Source organism: Sceloporus undulatus, chromosome 10 (genome assembly GCF_019175285.1).
Source record: "Sceloporus undulatus isolate JIND9_A2432 ecotype Alabama chromosome 10, SceUnd_v1.1, whole genome shotgun sequence".
Lineage (NCBI taxonomy): Eukaryota > Metazoa > Chordata > Lepidosauria > Squamata > Phrynosomatidae > Sceloporus > Sceloporus undulatus.
Genome location: NC_056531.1, coordinates 3,236,458 through 3,254,393, shown reverse-complemented (window position 1 = coordinate 3,254,393; position 17,936 = coordinate 3,236,458). Strand labels below are relative to the sequence as shown.

The 17,936-nt window shown below is 40.3% G+C and overlaps 1 long non-coding RNA gene across 2 annotated transcripts; it reads left to right on the top strand.

Moving 5' to 3' along the window:
• The first annotated feature begins 320 nt into the window (after positions 1-320).
• On the top strand, positions 321-17,139 carry LOC121916401. 2 transcript variants are annotated; one of them, XR_006100866.1, is made up of 3 exons: positions 321-730; positions 10,390-10,485; positions 17,010-17,139. It is a non-coding gene; the product is annotated as an uncharacterized LOC121916401 (long non-coding RNA). The 2 variants fall into 2 exon arrangements; XR_006100865.1 differs by lacking the exon at positions 321-730 and adding an exon at positions 2,413-2,677.
• The last annotated feature ends 797 nt before the right edge of the window (positions 17,140-17,936 follow it).

The window sequence follows — 17,936 nt, the reverse complement described above, 5'->3', positions numbered from 1 at the left end:
GGGCAACCAAAACAGTGAAGGGTCTGGAAACCATGCTTTATGAGGAGAGACTTAGAGACCTGGGTATGTTTAGCCTGGAGAAGAGAAGGTGAAGAAGGGATATGACATCCCTGTTTAAATATCTGGAGGGTTGTCATACTGAGGATGGAACAATGGATGGAAGCTACAGGAAAAGAGATTCCACCTAAACATTAGGAGGAATTGACAGTGAGAGCTGTTTGACAGTGGAAGACACTCCCTTGGAGAGTGATAGAGTCTCCTTCTTTGGAGGTCTTTAAGCAGAGGCTGGATGGCCATCTGTCGGGGATGCTTTGGTTGAGATTTCCTGCATGGCAGAATGGGGTTGGACTGGATGGCCTTTGTGGTCTCTTCCAACTGTACGATTCTATGATTCTAAATTAATCACAATGAAAGAATAAAACAGATTAAAAAGACAATTCAGAATGCATACATATATGGAGGTACAGCAATTGCTTGCTTAAAAGATGCTTCTGCAGCAATCCAGGTTAATTGCAAAAGGCTTGGCTCATTTGTTTGTTTGTTTGTTTGTTTGTTGCTTCTTAGTACAAAACACTTCCCTGGTCTTTGACCTGTATTCATCTGGCGATGGAACCTTGTCTGAGAATGGAATGATGAGGCATACTTAGGAGTCCAGCGCCTTTCTTGCCAGAAAGAAGAGAAAAAATGAATGGAGGGACTATGCATGCAGATTTATTCACAGCACAAACAGGTTTGCAAATAGGCTTTCACTCTGTCCCCAGTACAACCATTGAAGGTTTTTTCGTGTTTACATCGGAGGAATTTAAATGAGGGCACCAGACTTTCCTGAAGGGATAATAATTTGGAGACACAGACTTTCTCTGACCAGTTTATCTCTTTTTCCCAGCAAGCTAGGTTTTTTTGTGTGGGGAGGGGGAGCTGTCAGTGGGAAGTCTTCAAAGCTGTGTAAACTGTGGAAGCATGAAGGCTTTGGGCAGATTAATTTCTGTAGCTGGAGCAAGCTACAGAAAAATGTAACAAGAAGGGAGACCAACACATATGAATTCACTGTTCCTGAGGAGCTGAGATCACAGCATGAATGCAGAGTGGCACCTTGACAAGAAAGGCAGCACTGCAAGAGGTCAGATTAATTCTCAGTGAAATCCAGTGGAATTTAATGGGAAACCATCCCATTTATTAATCTGATGTTGGAAGAAGTCACCCATGACTGAAATATATCCTTTTTATCTCTAATCTGATCCAGAAAATGTTTTAAAAGAACTGTCCAAGGCTTAATTCGAAGCAGGAAATATATGAGCTCAAGGGCCATAAAATAAAGAAGAGAGTTAAACTGAGCATGCTCAGTTGTCCCTTTGTCATGATGTCCCTGAGTAATTGCATCTATGCACCACTCATTGCTTCCTCCTCAAAATCCACCTTTTTCATGAAGCCTTGGTCTGAATTGCATCCTTGTCATCCTCCAACAGAAAACAGCCCTAAGATGTAACTTCATTTGCTCACCTTGCTATTATTGCATCTTCTATTAGTGTGATTATTTTTACCCTTCTTATACTTCTCCTCCCTTTCTTGTTTCCCTTACAATAACACTTGTATTTCTCCATTTAATTTAAATTAGATTATTGCATTGTGATCTCCATGGCCTTTGAAGAGTCTTCAGAAATGCAGCAGGTCCAGAGTGCATCAGTGCAGAGATGTTAGTGGGGAGTCAGGCATAGGATCATATTGCACATATTCTTTGACACTTGCACTGGTTTCCAAATGGTTTCTGGGTGCAGTTTAAAATGTTGATTTGAAGCCTTTGTAGCCCTAAATGGCTTGAGTCTAGGATTCCTGGGGGACCATCTCCTCCCATATCAGATTGCCTGCTTGTTAAGATCCGGTGGGAAATCCCTTCTGGGTATCCCATCTGTGTTGGTTGGGACTTCTCAGCAGCTGCATCATTCTTGTGTAACAGCTCTGCTGAACCGTGTGAGGTTCAGATGACATAATCTCTCATTGCCTTCCACTGGCTTGTGATTTTTTTCCCCCATTTTAGCAGGTCTTTACATTTTTTATTTGAAATCATATTATTTTAAATTGTATGCAAAGGATAAGAAAGCATATGAAGCATCTTACCTCTAAAGTTACATCAGGAGTGAGCTTCAGAATGTCCACATATAGTCTAAGAAATACATCACAATATTTAAAAAAAATTCACATGTGCTTCTAATACTAACTTTGTACTAGATAAGCCATGATCCAATTTTTTTTTCACACGTTATGGTGAGGAAGGAGTAGAATTCAAAATGGGAACGTTCATAGAGAACAGGAACTGGCATAGAAGCAGTCTTGATTGTTAATGGCTTAGGAACACCAGGGATTGGCGAGCCTATTAGCTCCCTGGGGCTTCTCCTCTATGAAGGAATGGCTTACTCTCTTCTGTGGGTAAAAGCAACACACTGTGCTTGGAGTCACTGTTGAAATTACTGTAATGACACTTTCTGACCCAGCCCTACATAACCTGACTCTTTCTGACAGAGATTTATTCCACAGGACACATGTCCATTTCATCCAACCCTGAGTGGCATAGATAGGGTTGCCATAATTGTCCACTTTTATCAGGGACAAACATAATCAGAAGGACGGAATATTGGAAAGGAGGCCTGGATGACATAGAGAGCGGTTCAACAGGATTGGGGTAACTAAAGCTTTTATTGCAGGGTGAAGCAAAGAAGCTCCCCGCATAGCTGGAAATGTAGAATGATTGGTTCATAGTGAACCAGGTAGTTCCACTTCTTCTCGGATCTGCTCAGGACTCTTGCACCACTTAATTAACCAGTATTTAATTTCTCTTCCTGAGTAGGGGCTTGGGGGAGAAAATGGAGGATAAAAGCCTCATTTCATTTTCCTCCTCAGGCCCTGCTCTTCCACACCTACATTCCTGATTCTTGACATAATAGAGGGTCTTGACAGATCCATTGTCTAGATAGAAGTGGATCCTTACACCAATACAATTTTGCACTTAGAATGCACTGCTGCCACCCGGTGTTCTTGCAATGGCCCATCATCATGCCAGGAATTTTGCCAGTGAAGAATGACAGTCATCTGGCCTAAGAGAAAAGTCATTCCATGTGAGAGGGTGGGGCTTCAATCAGGTTCTAGCACCTCTCACTTTAGAAATTCAGCATTGGTGTTTTGGGTGTGATATGAATCACACCTTCCACCTTTAACAGCTGCAAGCTAGCACATTAAAAATAATTATAATGGCAGCATAACTGGGATTTGGTCTGGAGGAGGACATTGGGTTGAAAACCTTCAAGTCTTAATGAGACCACACACAGGATGTAAGGTAATAGGTTTGCTTGGCATGTTGATGGCTGACCTTAATGTGTGCTGCAACAATGGAATTTTCTTTGGTGCTCAAATGTCAAGCCAGAGTATAATGGCTTTGGCAAGAGTTACGCAAAGGGCTGGAGTGTGCCATTCAAAATCCCCAGGCAGTTCATCCAGTTAATCCAAATGTTGGACCGTAATGCCCTTACTATTTCAAGTAAGAGCCTGTCTTATATAGATGTAAACTATATTTGACCCAGTGTAGCAAACAGTAGCCAATACTATATATATAATTGTGCCTCTGTGTATGTATGTATTTATACACACACACACACACACACACATATATATATACATATATATATACATGAGAGCCAGTGTGTCATAGTGGTTTGAGTGCTGGACTGTGACTGGAGACCAGGGTTCAATTCCCAACTTGGCCATGAAACCCACTGGGTGACCTTGGGCAAGTCACATGCTCTCAGCCTCAGGGAAAGGCAATTCCAAGCCTCCTCTGAACAACTCTTGCCAAGAAAACCAGATGATAGTGTTGCCTTACATTCACCATAAGTTGGAAATGACTTGAAGGCACACAACAACAACAACAAGTAAGTGTGTGTGTGTGTGTGTGTGTAAACAGTGATAGAGATAAGCGTCCACTGGAACGTACATGGGAATCATTAAACTCATTAAATTTTTTATTCCCATTTTGAATACAGGGTGTTTCCAGATGAAGCTTTTGTTAAGCAGTTGTCCTGCCTCAAACAATATTTTATGTAGCGAGCCTACATGCCATTGTCTTCATTTGTAGCGCTCCTCTGTTTTACATTGTTTTTTATTATCTACAACAAATCCTTTCAGGAAGGAAAGACAGAATAACTCACAATGTCCCATGGCAGATAATGCTAGGAGGTGTTTATATAGGAACACTCTCACTGCTGAAACTACGGTGTGCCATCCTGAGGCCATATGACCAGATTACAGCTTTCTGCTCCACATATATTAATCCCAGAAGAACTGTAACTCTAAAGTGGTTGTTTTTTTTATGGTACAGTATATGTGTTAGTCGTTTTAAAAAATAATAATTCCTATCATAACTTAGACTAGCCACTTCTCCCAAAACTATGTAGTGGAGACCCCACTGTTGAAAGAATTTTGAACCCTTTTGTTGATTAAATCACATGGTGATTAAATGGTTATAAATTTAAATAATCCAAATGCATTTTAGGGCCACAGCAACTGGAGAAGTTCTGCTCCTTTGGCTGCTGTGACAAGCAGGACTCTGGTGCCATCTCAGAGCAGGTGATGGAAAAGGGAGGGTGAAAATCTTGCTGAAAGTACATATTACACATAGCCAATTCCTGGGGGGGTTTTGCTCAAAAAATTAAAACAAACCCACACAGCAGGCCCCCTGACTGCTGCCACCACCCACTCAGTTGCCAGGGTGGCAAGTCCTGTGGAATGGCAGCAGATGGCAGCAGTTGGTCCTGCTCTTTGTTATTGCCATTACCAGTCTATGGTAGGGATTAGTGCCAGGAAGAGAAAAGCAGCAGTGGTGATGGTAGTTGCTGCTGTTGCTTCTCATTGTTGCTGCCTGCTGACTCACCTGCTTTCTCCTTTTGCCTTGCCTCCACAGTTGGCCAGAAGCCTTCAGTAGTGATAAGAAAGTGCAACAGCTATGCTGCAACTGTCCAGTGCCATCACCCAGGTAGCTGGTGTGGCAGCAGCAAGGAAGAGTATAAGCTATTATGCCAGAGTATGGAAAAATTACCTATGGACACTAGGCCCCAGAAACCCAAAGCCACAGTTCCTGCTATCACTGGCCTTGCTAAATGGTGGATTCTGGGATTTGCAGTCCAAAATGTTGTCTTTTCTGCACTCTGGCACTAGCTTCCAGCAGCAATTTCAGGAGAGATGCTTATAGCTGTGGGCGTGTTGCCAGTGTGCGATGCCCATTCAGTGTCTGGCTAGTCTGGCTCCTAGGAATAACTGGGAGGCTAACCCACTGCCTCTACATTTTGAAAGGTGTAGAAGGGATCTCTGGGTTGCAATGGGGCAGCCTATAACCATTGCCTCTAAGTATTCTTAGACGAATGAATGGCAGAACTGCCATAAAGAAGCTTGCAAAGTCAAATCCAAAAAGTTGGCTTCCTGGACAGCTACATGTCCTTGCTACAGCTTTAGTACTTTTCTTCTCTACAGCAATGCCAAAAAATATCCCCTAGCCAACTTTTTAAATCTGTCCTCCCCAAATTAAATTGCTGTCAAATGATCAAAATTATAAGAATTTCAAACTTGGAATATATTTGGCAGTATGAAACCTTTTAAATATAGTAACAACAACTGGGGTTTTGTTGTTGTTGTTGTTGTTGATTGTCTTGCTCTTTGATATCATGGAATTATGTCAAGCCCTGAGTAAGAAGCTTATAGCTTTGAACTGCCAAAAAGTAAAAAAAAGTAATAAAATTAGATGACTGGAACAGTTATGCAAACCATATTATATGCTGAGTGTATGTAACTGAATGATCCTGATGTTTGCTTATTATCTTTCATGCCAGGCAGTTGGGTGTTCCTGTTAGCAACAGGAGGTAGATAGAAGTTGGCAAGAGTCCTGAAAATACAGCCTTAAAAGGCAAGAACTGCATTTCACTGACTTCTCAAAGAGAGCTACTTGTCCCTGTCTGAATTTGCTTGTCATGTAAGCAGTGGCCAGTGAGCCAGTTTCTATGGACTGGTTGTCAGTCTTTGGATTGGTCTTTTTCTTTCTTTGCTTTTTTCCTTGCTTCCAAAGTCTTATCAAGTCCTAATCATTATTAGGAACGGCTATCCTCAATCCTAGTTTCAGAATTCCCTTTCTATCCCTCATTGGCCTTGCCTCACTAAAGTGCTATATTCTCTTTGGACATTAAATCTCTGCGGGTGTCAGCATGGAATGCTTCAATTAAACCAGTTTTGTGCACTATATTTCTTACAAGTGGATACAGCATGTATTTCATGTGCCCCTGTTGATCAGAGACAGTCCATAGTATCTGGACCGCCCCTGTTTTGAGTCTTGCTGTTTGTTGTGGGACTGGCATTTGATTAAAATTGTGTTGGTGTGAATTGCTTGCTATTTTTATCATTCTTCATGGCCCAGCACCTTTTTCAGGCTCCGAGTTCAATCTGAGTGGAAGCAGCAGTGGCTGGTGCCTATTTGGTGTGGTAAAAGGCTATACAGCCCCTGGTTTATTATGTTCAGATCAATGTGCTTAAAAATTACTGAGGGATGACTGCTTGACTGTGTGAAAGCTCTCAGACTCCTTTGGTTTTCTAGTTCTTGTATTGTAAAAAAAAGAAGAAGAAGTTTGATTGGCCTCCCAGATATAATAATAATAATAATAGCAGCAGCTATGTCATCATTTTAATTTAACTTTCCTAGCTTTGCGATTTCATGGCAAATTAGTCAGAATCCAAAGATTTGATAGGTTTCACCTAAACTCCAGCCATGTAATGATAATAACTAAAAATGCCCAACAGAGACTTTGAGGACCCTCAGAGAATGACACTCACAGAAAGTTCCCAGAGCAGTGTTTTCAGTCTCAGTGTCCTGCTTTTCTCTTTGACTTGTGCATGGCTTTTATGGACGTCAGAGGGATTTATATGCTCACTGAATTTGTCCTGACCTCCAAGCCCCTTTCTATTTTAGAATGTTTGACTTCTTGACTTTTTCAGTTATTTTCAGATGTTTTGCTGCATTTTACCTAATACCACTGTAGAAACACATGTAAAGCAGGGCCCATCTGTTCAGCTGAAAGGCTAGCTCATCCAAGTCTTTCATCAGCTGTCACCTAAACTATTCCATAAAATCACAACAGTAGGATAGAAGGGAACTGGGGCCATTTTATCATTGGGCTCCTCCTATTGTCTCCTATTAATTGCAACTCCCAGTCTTCCTCACCATTGACAACATCGACATCTGCTGGGAGTTGCAATCCAACAACATTTCAGAGGCATTTCAATTAGTGCTGCTGGTTTAGTTGTGAGAATTGGAGCATTATTTATGTATTTATTAATTTTAAATATTTATAAAATGGGATCTCAGGGTGACATGCAAGCAACATAATTTTAAGCAATTTACAATGATAAAAATAATTTAAACAGACTAAAAACATGTTAAAAGTTTAGCAAAATACAGCTTAAAATGTTAAAACAGTTTTACTCCAGGTCTTTCTGCAAAATCTGGAGCAAAAGGTGAGCTATTTTAAACAGAAAGGTCTTACAACATGAAGAAATTCCGCACTCAAAGGTAAAGTGATAGGGAAAATATTGCCCACCAAATCTCTGTGGTTTTTTAAATGATAATCCTATTCAGAGCATCCCATGCAATTAAATTAACTGGACCAATATTTTAGTAGTTAATTTAACTGTTACAGATTGCACAAATGAAATTAATTGCAACATAATTTGTTCCTCTCTTGCCTTCCAAATTCCATACTTGTTTGGAGGGAGAGAAGTTGTGGGTGTTCACATGGCAGTTATTTAGGGCATCTGATTCACCCATTATGTGCATCTGATGTTCACAGCATGCATAGTTACTAGTGTCTGCTTCCATGGAATCGGTCTCAAAAGAGGCAGGTCTTGGCATCATAAAGTCTAAGATAGGCATGATTTCAGAAGAAACACGCAGATGGGAAGAGAGGAGTCTTAGAAGCAGACAAACCAGTGAAAGGTACATTAATTCATTGTGTCAGTTTACCAGCTGGCCAATAGCAAAAGTACTCAAAGTGGTATGTATGGTTAATAGACAGAGCAAGTTGCAGAGCAAAACTACCTATCCCAACACCTGACTATGGACCCAAAGGGTTATACATTATCCCACTGGACAAATCATCATAAAGGACAGGCAGAACAGTTGTCACTTTTAATATGAACAGAACCAGAGGCATCAGATGCCTGGAACCTCTTCAAGGTTATTTCCATAGAGCAGGATAGAGAGTTAAGACAAATCAGAACAACTTGGAATTCCCAGAAAGCATTAGACTATACCAAAATAGAAAATAATTAATTGGGAGCAAAGTGTATGAGAGAGTGTGATGGCAGGAGCAGACCCATTTGTACAATTCCAAAGATGTGTGATATTGGGGCTCTGAACATGGTATGTTTCCGTTTTTTTTGTTTTTGTACTAATGCACTTGCTCCAAGAATGAGGCTCATGGGGTAAAGCCCTATGTCAAAAGTGACTTGATGGCGATAACAACAAATCAAACTGAGTGATTTGTAGTTATCAGTCTTTTAGCAGAGCCGTTGCAGCAAAGCGCCTTTTAAGACAGATGCCCACTACCAAACGTTAGGTGGCAGACACCTAACATTCAAGTCACCATGGTCACAAAAAATAATGGAATGACACAATCGGTTTTCACTGGAATTTCACAATCAAAATCTAAGCAAGGAAGATTTGTCACTAAATGTTTGCAAATGCATTAAGGTAGTTAGTTGCTCATCATGCTTTTTGAATCAAATGACCAATTAATGTTCCAAAGAAGTGAAATGGAAGCAATTAGAATACTGTAAACTATAATCCCACTAGCCTCGCAATGCTGGCAGTTGGGATTTCCTGGCTCTAAAAGCAAACCTGTTTCATATTTGGCTTGGTTATCAGGAAATCCCATACCACATGTATACAGGAGAAAGGAGGGCACCAGGTAGATGACTGTGACTGTTTTTTGAAATACTGGAAGATGCTGAGTTCAAATGTTTTTTTTCCCTAAATGTTGGAAGATCATGCGATTTCTGGTACCATTATAATAATATAATAATTTAGATTTGACAGGTATCAGACACCACCTGGTTGGTCGTGGGATAATGGCCGATTGTTACAACTGACAGTTTTCAGTGTGGAAATCTTGTGTTTTCAAATTAACTATAACATATATATTATTATGATAGCATTCATGTTGGACAGAGTGCTTTTTATTGTCAGGAGAACTGTTGGGGGAACTATGAGGGAGGCACTCTCTCATACTGGCAACCCAGTATTGGAGAGGAAGACAAAGCAGATTGTGCCCTAACCCAGGATGGTCTGTGATCTGAGCATTTCAACTCAGAATGGTGGGTTGAGGCTTCCTTTTTAGGCCAGAGGCAAGTACCCTTACAGCAAGGTATCAAAATGCAGCATCATACTTTCCTTCCCAGAAGTAAGTATCAGCCAACTATTTGTGTGGGGAAAAATATACAGAGGCCCTTAGGGGTGGTGTTAGGAACAGTCAAAAGTAGTAACAGCCTGCCTAGTGATGCCCAAATACCTGTCTCTTTAGCTCTGTCTCTTAATCTGCAAAGAATGTTCCTTTTCCACTTTTTAAACTGGGGTAAGGTGGGAGTGTTGGGTGCCCCCAACTTATTTTTGCAGAAAACCGTAACTCCTGGAGGCCACTAGGATTGGAAAAACTTTTCATAGGCTAACAAAAAACAGGGGGAGAGGCACCAAAAAAAAAATGGCCCACGAGAACCAAAGGTCACACTATGCTCATCCTTTATCTAGCCAAAGTTTTTTTAGCAGAGAAAGTGGTTTATATTTAGATAGCCACAAAATCCACATGATGGATGTTTAATTTTTTTAAGTTTTCAGTGTATGCAGGAGCATAGCTTTGAGGTATGTCAGTTACTCTTGATTATTATTAAACCTATTTTATACAGCACCAAACTTCCTCTCCTTTGTTTTTTGTGGGTTTTTTGGGCTATATGGCCATGTTCTAGAAGAGTTTATTCCTGACTCTTCTAGAACGTGGCCACATAGCCTGCAAAACCAAAGCCTTCGACTTCACATTCCTCTCCTTCATTTTTCTCCTTTTTCAGCTGAGCTGGTACTATTTCCCTTCTTATTGCCAGCCACTATCTATCAGCTAGATAGCACATAGCAACAAGAAAGGAAACAACACCAGGCTGTGCAGCCTACCAGGGATGCGTGGCCCCTATGTAGTTGCCAACTTGTGATTCAGCATAACATGGGTACTGCAAGACAGGAACAAAATATTTAAATACTTTTAGACTAAAGGCAGAGTGGCTACAGTAATAATAACTAATAATAAATCTTTATTACAGTCATAGACCAGCACAAGGAGAATTGCTACAGGTACACGCAGACAGGGAAAGACAAATCCTACTGCTTTGACTGCACAGACAAGAGGACAACTGCAGGTAGGACTTCTACAGCAAATGCCTTCCAAAGGCTTGATAAAGTGTTCTAAAAAGCATTCATCTCCTTCTAGACATTACCAGTTTTTGGTTTCTAACAGTGTAATCCTATCCGTCCTTACCTAGAAGTAACTGCCACTTTGTTCAGCGTAGCTTGCTTCCAAGTAAGCATAGGACTTCACCTTCAGTCCTATTATTCAAATATTGTTATGTGTGATGGCAGGGGAGGCTTCCCCGCACCACTGATCGCATCATTAAAAATATAAGCAAATTAACTAGATCAGTCTTGCCACCCCATACTTTGGAATGCACACAAAACACATGTGGAGGAAACAAAATACTGGCAAGATACATTTACAGGTTTTCTTGCCAGTTTTGCTGCATACCCTGTGTGTGACCTCTGCCAGCCATTCTCCTGGGGTTTTTATCTAGGTTAAATAAGGACAGTTATCTGTCTGGCAGGAAGAAAACCAAAGGAAGAGATTCTTGATTAGAAACCTGTTTTGTAGCTCATTCTTGGAAATCATTAATCTTTGTTCTTCATTCTATGCAAGAAATTTCTCCAGAACCTATCACATGGATTTTTAGCTCTCCTTCCACTGGGAAATAAACACAGAGAAACTTAATCTGTTCAGCATCAAGTGGCTGTTGTATCTGTGGTTTGAGGAGTGGTTTAATTTGCACATTGTCTTTGTTCTTGACAGTCTGACTCCCCTCCTCATCATAATGACATTGGATTTTCTTTGGTGGTACATTTATAACCTCATAAGTAAGAAGACAGAATCATACTGCAGACTGAGTCTCTCTTATATGAAATGCTTGGGACCAGAAGTGTTTTGGAATTTTGGGGTTTTTTGGAACACCTGTATTGGCATATATGTACATAATCTTGTAGATGGGACCCATGTCTAAACAAAAAAAAAATCAATGTATGTTTCATATACACTTTATACACATAGCTTGAAGGTCATTTTCTACAATATTTTTAATAATGTGCATGAAACACTGAAGCATCACAAAGCAAAGGCTTCAGTATTTCAGCCGCCCATGAAAAAAGATTTGGTTTTTGAAATATTTTGGGTTTCAGAAATCCGGATAAGGGAGACTCAAGCTGTAGTAAGTAACAATCACAGCTTAGTGGTAGACCACATACTTTGTATGCAGAAGGCCCTCGATTCAGCCTCCAGGTTGGAATGGAAAATTTATTTCTTGAAGCCCTAGAAACTAATTGCTGCCAGTCAGCGTCAACAATAGCGGGCGAGATGAACCAACGTTGAGTCAATATAACACAGCTTCCTCAGTTCATATTTGTTCAGCATTTCTTTTGTGAAGTACACCTGCTCCTTCCTTATGGTTCATTTCAGGTGGAGTAGATGTCCTTCTGGTCCATTTGGACTCAATTGTTCCATTAAAAATAGCTCTCAGATTCACAGAATTGGCCCCTCCACCTCCCACCCGGATAGGACATGGAAAGGTCAGAGAGAGGCTGGCCTTCTCTCCAGTCTTGGTAAACAAACAACTTGAGATTTGTATTAATAGCAGCAGATTTGCTTTCTCCTTGTTAGGCTCCTCTTGTGTCATCACTGGAAAAGACAGTGGAATACAATACTTCTTACGTACCTCTTCTTGCGCTTTCCCCTCCCGAGGGGAAACTAAGCCAACAGGGTGGGGCTATTATGTTTAAAGATATTACTGAAGAATAGGCTCTGAGAAAGGAGACACTCCAGTTTGTATTCTGTAACTATTGGCTACCACAGCCGGTGACCTGAGCAGCTCAGCATTGTTGAGAGTCTTACATGGGAAAAGTTTTCAGTGCAACATTACCATGAGAGAAAACACCTCAATCTAATAATAATTGTTATGGCCTTCAGCAGATGGAAGGCACGCTTATCCTTTGACATTTTATTCTGCATAGGTTACTTGAGTCCACCATTAAGTAATGCAGCTAGTAGCTCTCACAATGCCATCAGACAAGATTCTGCAACAGACCACTGTCATTCTTTGAAGGCTATGACTTCTGATGTGCGCTTACTAACATTCTAGTACTGTATCAATTTGCATAATGCTGGTTAAGGCACAGAATGCACCACAGCCTTCACTGTGCTTACCTTATCAACAACACCACAGTTAGGTCATTTACAAGTCCAGTTTTACAGATGAGGCTGAGATGAAATAAATCTAAGTCCATCCAGTAAAGCCAGTCGCTCAGCTTAAGTAGAAGCCAGAACAAAATCCAATATTTATCTGTATTCAAATAGTTCACCTCCTGGCCTCTGATCTAGAAATACCAGGAGTCTTCTCTGTAAAATGAAATAATGGGGAAGAGACTGCAAAGGGCACACAAAGTGTGTGTGTGTGTGTGTGTGTTTACCAATGTATTTGGGAATAGTTTTGCATATTTGTTTAATAAATCTTTGGTTGTTTTATTGATGATGTAGGGTACTGTCAACAAGGAATTTTAAGGTAGTTGCGTGAATAACAAAATATTAGTCCATTAGTCAACAAAAACTATTGATTAGATTAACGTGAATGTGCATATTTGAGAAAGAAGACTTGCAATGTAAAGAGTGTATGCTTTCTTTGTTATTAGAGAAGGGGCATATATGACACAGGAATCACTTTTAAAGGGGCCATTGTGTCTGATATGTTTGTAACAAGTTAAGAATCTATACTTCTTTTGAGTATTTTTTCTCTATATATATTCAATTAAATAATTTCGCCTGACTTTGGATTTCTGAGCACTTATCAATTACCATTTCACGCTGAGCAAAGCTAAAAAAGAGTGTATATTTATAAATACATAAACGCCTCTGGAGTCATTACTATTTCTAAAAAGAAAAAAAAAGCAAGACAAAAGTAATCCTTTTATATTTCTATACTTCTTGAGTATCATGAGAGGCTCAATCATATTCATCACAATTTCAACAGTATTTTGCGGAGGACTTTTGAGCCCAAACAGGGTTCCATTCTTCTTCAAATTTTCCTAGAGAGTCAAATTTAAGTAAATAAGTTAATTTATCCATTTCTAATAAATCATAAACTTTCCAAATCCAATCCAATATTGACCGGGTATGTTCTCCTTTCCAATATTTGGCATAAGCCAGCCTGGCCGCCGTTAGCATGTAAACTAAAATTTTCCCGAATTTCTTTTCTAACTCTTGCTCAAACATCCCTAATAAAAAGGTTTTTGGTCTATTTTCTAATTTTGTTTGTATAATCTCTTCAATAGCGTCTTTAATTACTTCCCAATATTGTTTTGCCTTTGGACATGTCCACCACATATGAATTAAAGAACCTTTACTCTTCCCACATTTCCAACATTGATCATCAGCGGTTTTAAACATATGGGCATGTACCACCTATGTTGCATCTTATGAAATTGTTCCCTGAGGTCTGTATTTACTGTGCATTTCAAGTGTTTTTTCCAACATCTATCCCAGTCCTCTAGTGGAATATTCTCCCCACAGTCACTTGCCCATTTTACCATACAATCTTTTATTGTTTCCGATTCCATTTCTATATACAGTAAAACCTTATGCAATTTGGCAATAACTTTATTATTTTCTTTAAGTAGAATTTTTCCTAACTCCGTTTCTTCTGGATCTATTCCATAAGTCCTCATATCCATTTTATATCTTTCCGTCATCTGTATATAGGAATACCAATAATAATTATATCCCTCATCTATCCATTCTTCTGGTGTTTTTAGCCTGTAAGATCCATCCTGGTTTTTCCTGAAAATATCCTTGTAAGTAGCCCAACCATTTGCATTAATTTCTTCTGTACGGAAAAAAGCCTCATTTTAATTTTACTTTTCAACTGTTCCTTCTCTATAAAGTCCCCCACTTTGTCAGGCCTCACCTAGAATGCTGTGGCCAGTTCTGGGCACCACAGTTCAACAAGGATGTGGACAAGCTGGAGCGTGTCCAGGGGAGGGTGCCAAAATGGTGGAAGGTCTGGAAACTACAAAGCCTATGAGGAGAGAGTTAGGGAGCTGCGTATGTTCAGCCTGGAGAAGAGAAGATTAAGAGGTGACATGATAGCCTTGTTTAAATATTTGAAGGGATGTCATATTGAGGCTGGAGCAAGCTTGTTTGCTGCAGCTCCAGAGAATAGGACCCGGAACAGTGGCTTCAAACTATAGGAAAAGAGATTCCACCTAAATGTTAGGAGGAACTTCCTGACAGTAAGAGCTGTTTAGACAGTGGAACATTTTCCCTTGGAGAGTGGTGGAGTCTCCTTCTTCTGAGGTTTTTAAACAGAGGCTGAATGTCCATCTGTTAGGAGTCCTTTGATGGTGTATTCCAGCATGGCAGAATGGGGTGGACTGGATGGCCCTTAGAGGGGGTCTCTTCCAAATCTTATGATTCCATGTGTCTGTGAAATACTCTGTGTTAAAATGCTATAATATTCTGGGGTTATTTTAGCATTCCACAAGGTATCCAGGTTTGTCTGTTCTAGGAAAAACACTGTAATCTCTTGTGGCATACATTTTCTGACAGTAGAGACCCTTTTTGTCAGAGATATGCCATTAGAAGGCTGTCTGATTAGATAGTGCATCAGGCCATCTAGCAAATTCACCTAGGGTTCATCCCGACTGGTGAGTTGTGCCAGTTTATATTGCGTCATGGAATGTTGCTTCTTGATGGAACTTGTTGCTTCCTCATCCAAACACTCTCCTCACTTAAAAAAAAAATACAAAACAGAATGGTGACACATTTCAGTTCATTTGCATTGCTTGTAACATGAGTTGTCACGTGGCTGTTTCCAGCCCCAGTCCCCCAGATATGTTTCCAGATTGTTGCAATCCTCACATGGCATTCTTCTATTTCGCCAATGGTGTGTCCTTGATTTAAAAAATATATATTAAATTTTCTCTAGAGAGATACTACTATAATGCTAAATATCATGAACACAGGAAGAGTGTGAGGGATTAGACACACCTACTTCAATCGTTACAATTCACCCTACAGCCAGTTTAAAATATACCTTTTGCGTAGAAGCAACATTTGTTGTTGTGTGCCTTCACATCGTTTCTAACTAAAATACTCTGGCATATTTTGAAAAAGGAAGGGAAGCAGACAAAACGTTGTGTGAGTAGCAAAGTGTAATTGGGATATTTACACAAAAAAAGTGGGACATAACAGCAACCAATACTGCCACCTCCTGACACATTTGTCCTGTCTTGGAAGAGCCCCTAGAAACCCTCTGTCCCCTTATCTGCTTAGGCAACATGATTACAGGACCTAATAATACCAGCCATCCCATCAGTGGTTCATCCACCAGCTCATCCTCCAATATGATATATGTCGTCACCTGCCAAGAATGCCTTCTGTTGTCTTCACTGGACAAACAGGTCTGTGAAAGAACACAAAGCTTACATTAAAAAATGCCAAGTTCAAAAGTCTGGTCGGCTAATTTTTCACTCTTCAGTATACCATGCTGCTGATGTCAGAGTATTCATTTGGTCCTGGAAGCCACTGAAGCCTCTTGCTAGAGCTAGGATAGCAAATGTGTTCCTATTACATTTGGACTTAATGACCAATGTGGCTCCCTCCCCAGCAATTAAACCATCATAATTGGAATGTTATTATCATCACATGCAACTACTGTTATGAATGGATCACACTGTTAGTGTTTATATTTGGGATCCAAACAGAAAAGTTAAAGATCAAGTACTGTCCATGGACTTTCATTGCCTTTTGGATCATGTAATTTCTTTCAAATTCAGGGCCAAATTTAATTTCAAATAAGTTACTGGAGAACTGCAAAAATATGGTGTCATAGGGTGCCTATCTGAAGAAGTCCAAAGGACTGGACTGGATTGGGTTCAGCCACAGATCCTCAGCTTGTTTATAGCCTGTGGTATTGGTGAGATAGGAGACAGATCTACCAAGGGCAACCATGTACCTGACAGATTCAAGTCCATTAAAATATAATCCTCAATAAAATTGTTTAGGTATCTCAGGATTAGAGATTGGTTTCTGTTGTTTTAAATTTTTATTCATTAGGTTTCGATGCTGATGTGTTGTTGTGTGCTTCAAGTCATTTCTGACTTCCATTGACCCTATCATAGGGTTTTCTTAGCAATATTTGTTCAGAGGGCTTTTGCCATTGCCTTCCTCTGAAGCTGAGAGAGTGTCACCCAGTAGGATTCCATGGCTGAGTGGGATTGGGATTTGAACCCTAGACTCCAAAGTCACAGCCCAGTGCTCATACCCTGCACAACTGTAGCAAGGATGACAAGACTTTGGCCTACAGGTTTGGACTACAACTTTCACAATCCTTTACCAATTAGGCCTGATGGGAGATGCAGTCCAAAAACTTTTGTAGGACCACACATTCCCCACTTTTATTTTATTAGGAGGCTGCTGTTACACAAAACCTGCCATCACCAAAAAGGCCACCAAAAACGGTTTTGCAAGCACTGACAAGTGTTCTAAATGGATTTTCCATGAACATTACTCTGATTTCATTTGCAGCACATGCTTCTAAAATAAAACCTTTACTTTGTTGTTTTTAAATAGGTAATTTGATATAAATTATTAAAGACAGATGTTACTGGGTGTGTTTGTGTGGACTGGAGTGGAGACCAATGGGGACTTCAGCACAGAGCAAATCATATTCCTCAAGGAAGCATCAAGAGGACCTTAAAAGGCAAGTGAACGAACTGAAGGCAAAACTGTATCTGGGGTTGGGGGAGTGGAGGATGGCAGTAATTTTAGCACTGATAGATTACTGTATGCCTTTTGGATGAAGGGGAGACATTTCCCAATTGAGATTGGAAAGGCACAACCTTTCCTCTTGGACTGTGATCACAAACTCACTTACTTGGGAGTAAGTCACATTGGTTGCAGTAAGACATATTCCCAGTGAGCATGTACAGTATTGTGCTACTCTTTAGGCCAGGGGTAGGCAACCTGCGGCCCGTGGGCCGGATGCAGCCCGGCGAGGCCTTGGGACCGGCCCCAGCCCAGTCCTGCTGCCAATTGCCGCCTGGGCCTTTGGGGGGCAATTGTTTATAGAAGCCTCAGAAACATAACATTTTTTTAAAATCAGCAAATTTTTTTGCATGTCCTCCATTTTTTATTTAAAAAGTGCCCTCCATTTGAAAATTTTGTCCTACATTTGTCCTGGTTTATTTATTTATTAATTTTTTTAAAAAATTATTTAATTATTTATTTTTTGGCTTTGGCCCCCCAGTTGTCTGAGGGACAGCAACCCGGCCCCCGGCTCAAAAGGGTTGCCTACCCCTGCTTTATGCAATGTTACTATCATTCTCCTCCTCCTCTAGATCAGTATCCTCCCCCTCAGCATCCTTCAGATACATTATAATTCCCATCAACCCAGGCAGTATGACCAATGGTGATGGCAACTATAGTTAAACATATAAGGAGGGCATTTAGTTGGAGAAAGCTGCTCTATGTCCTAATGTGACCCCTACACATTTTTAA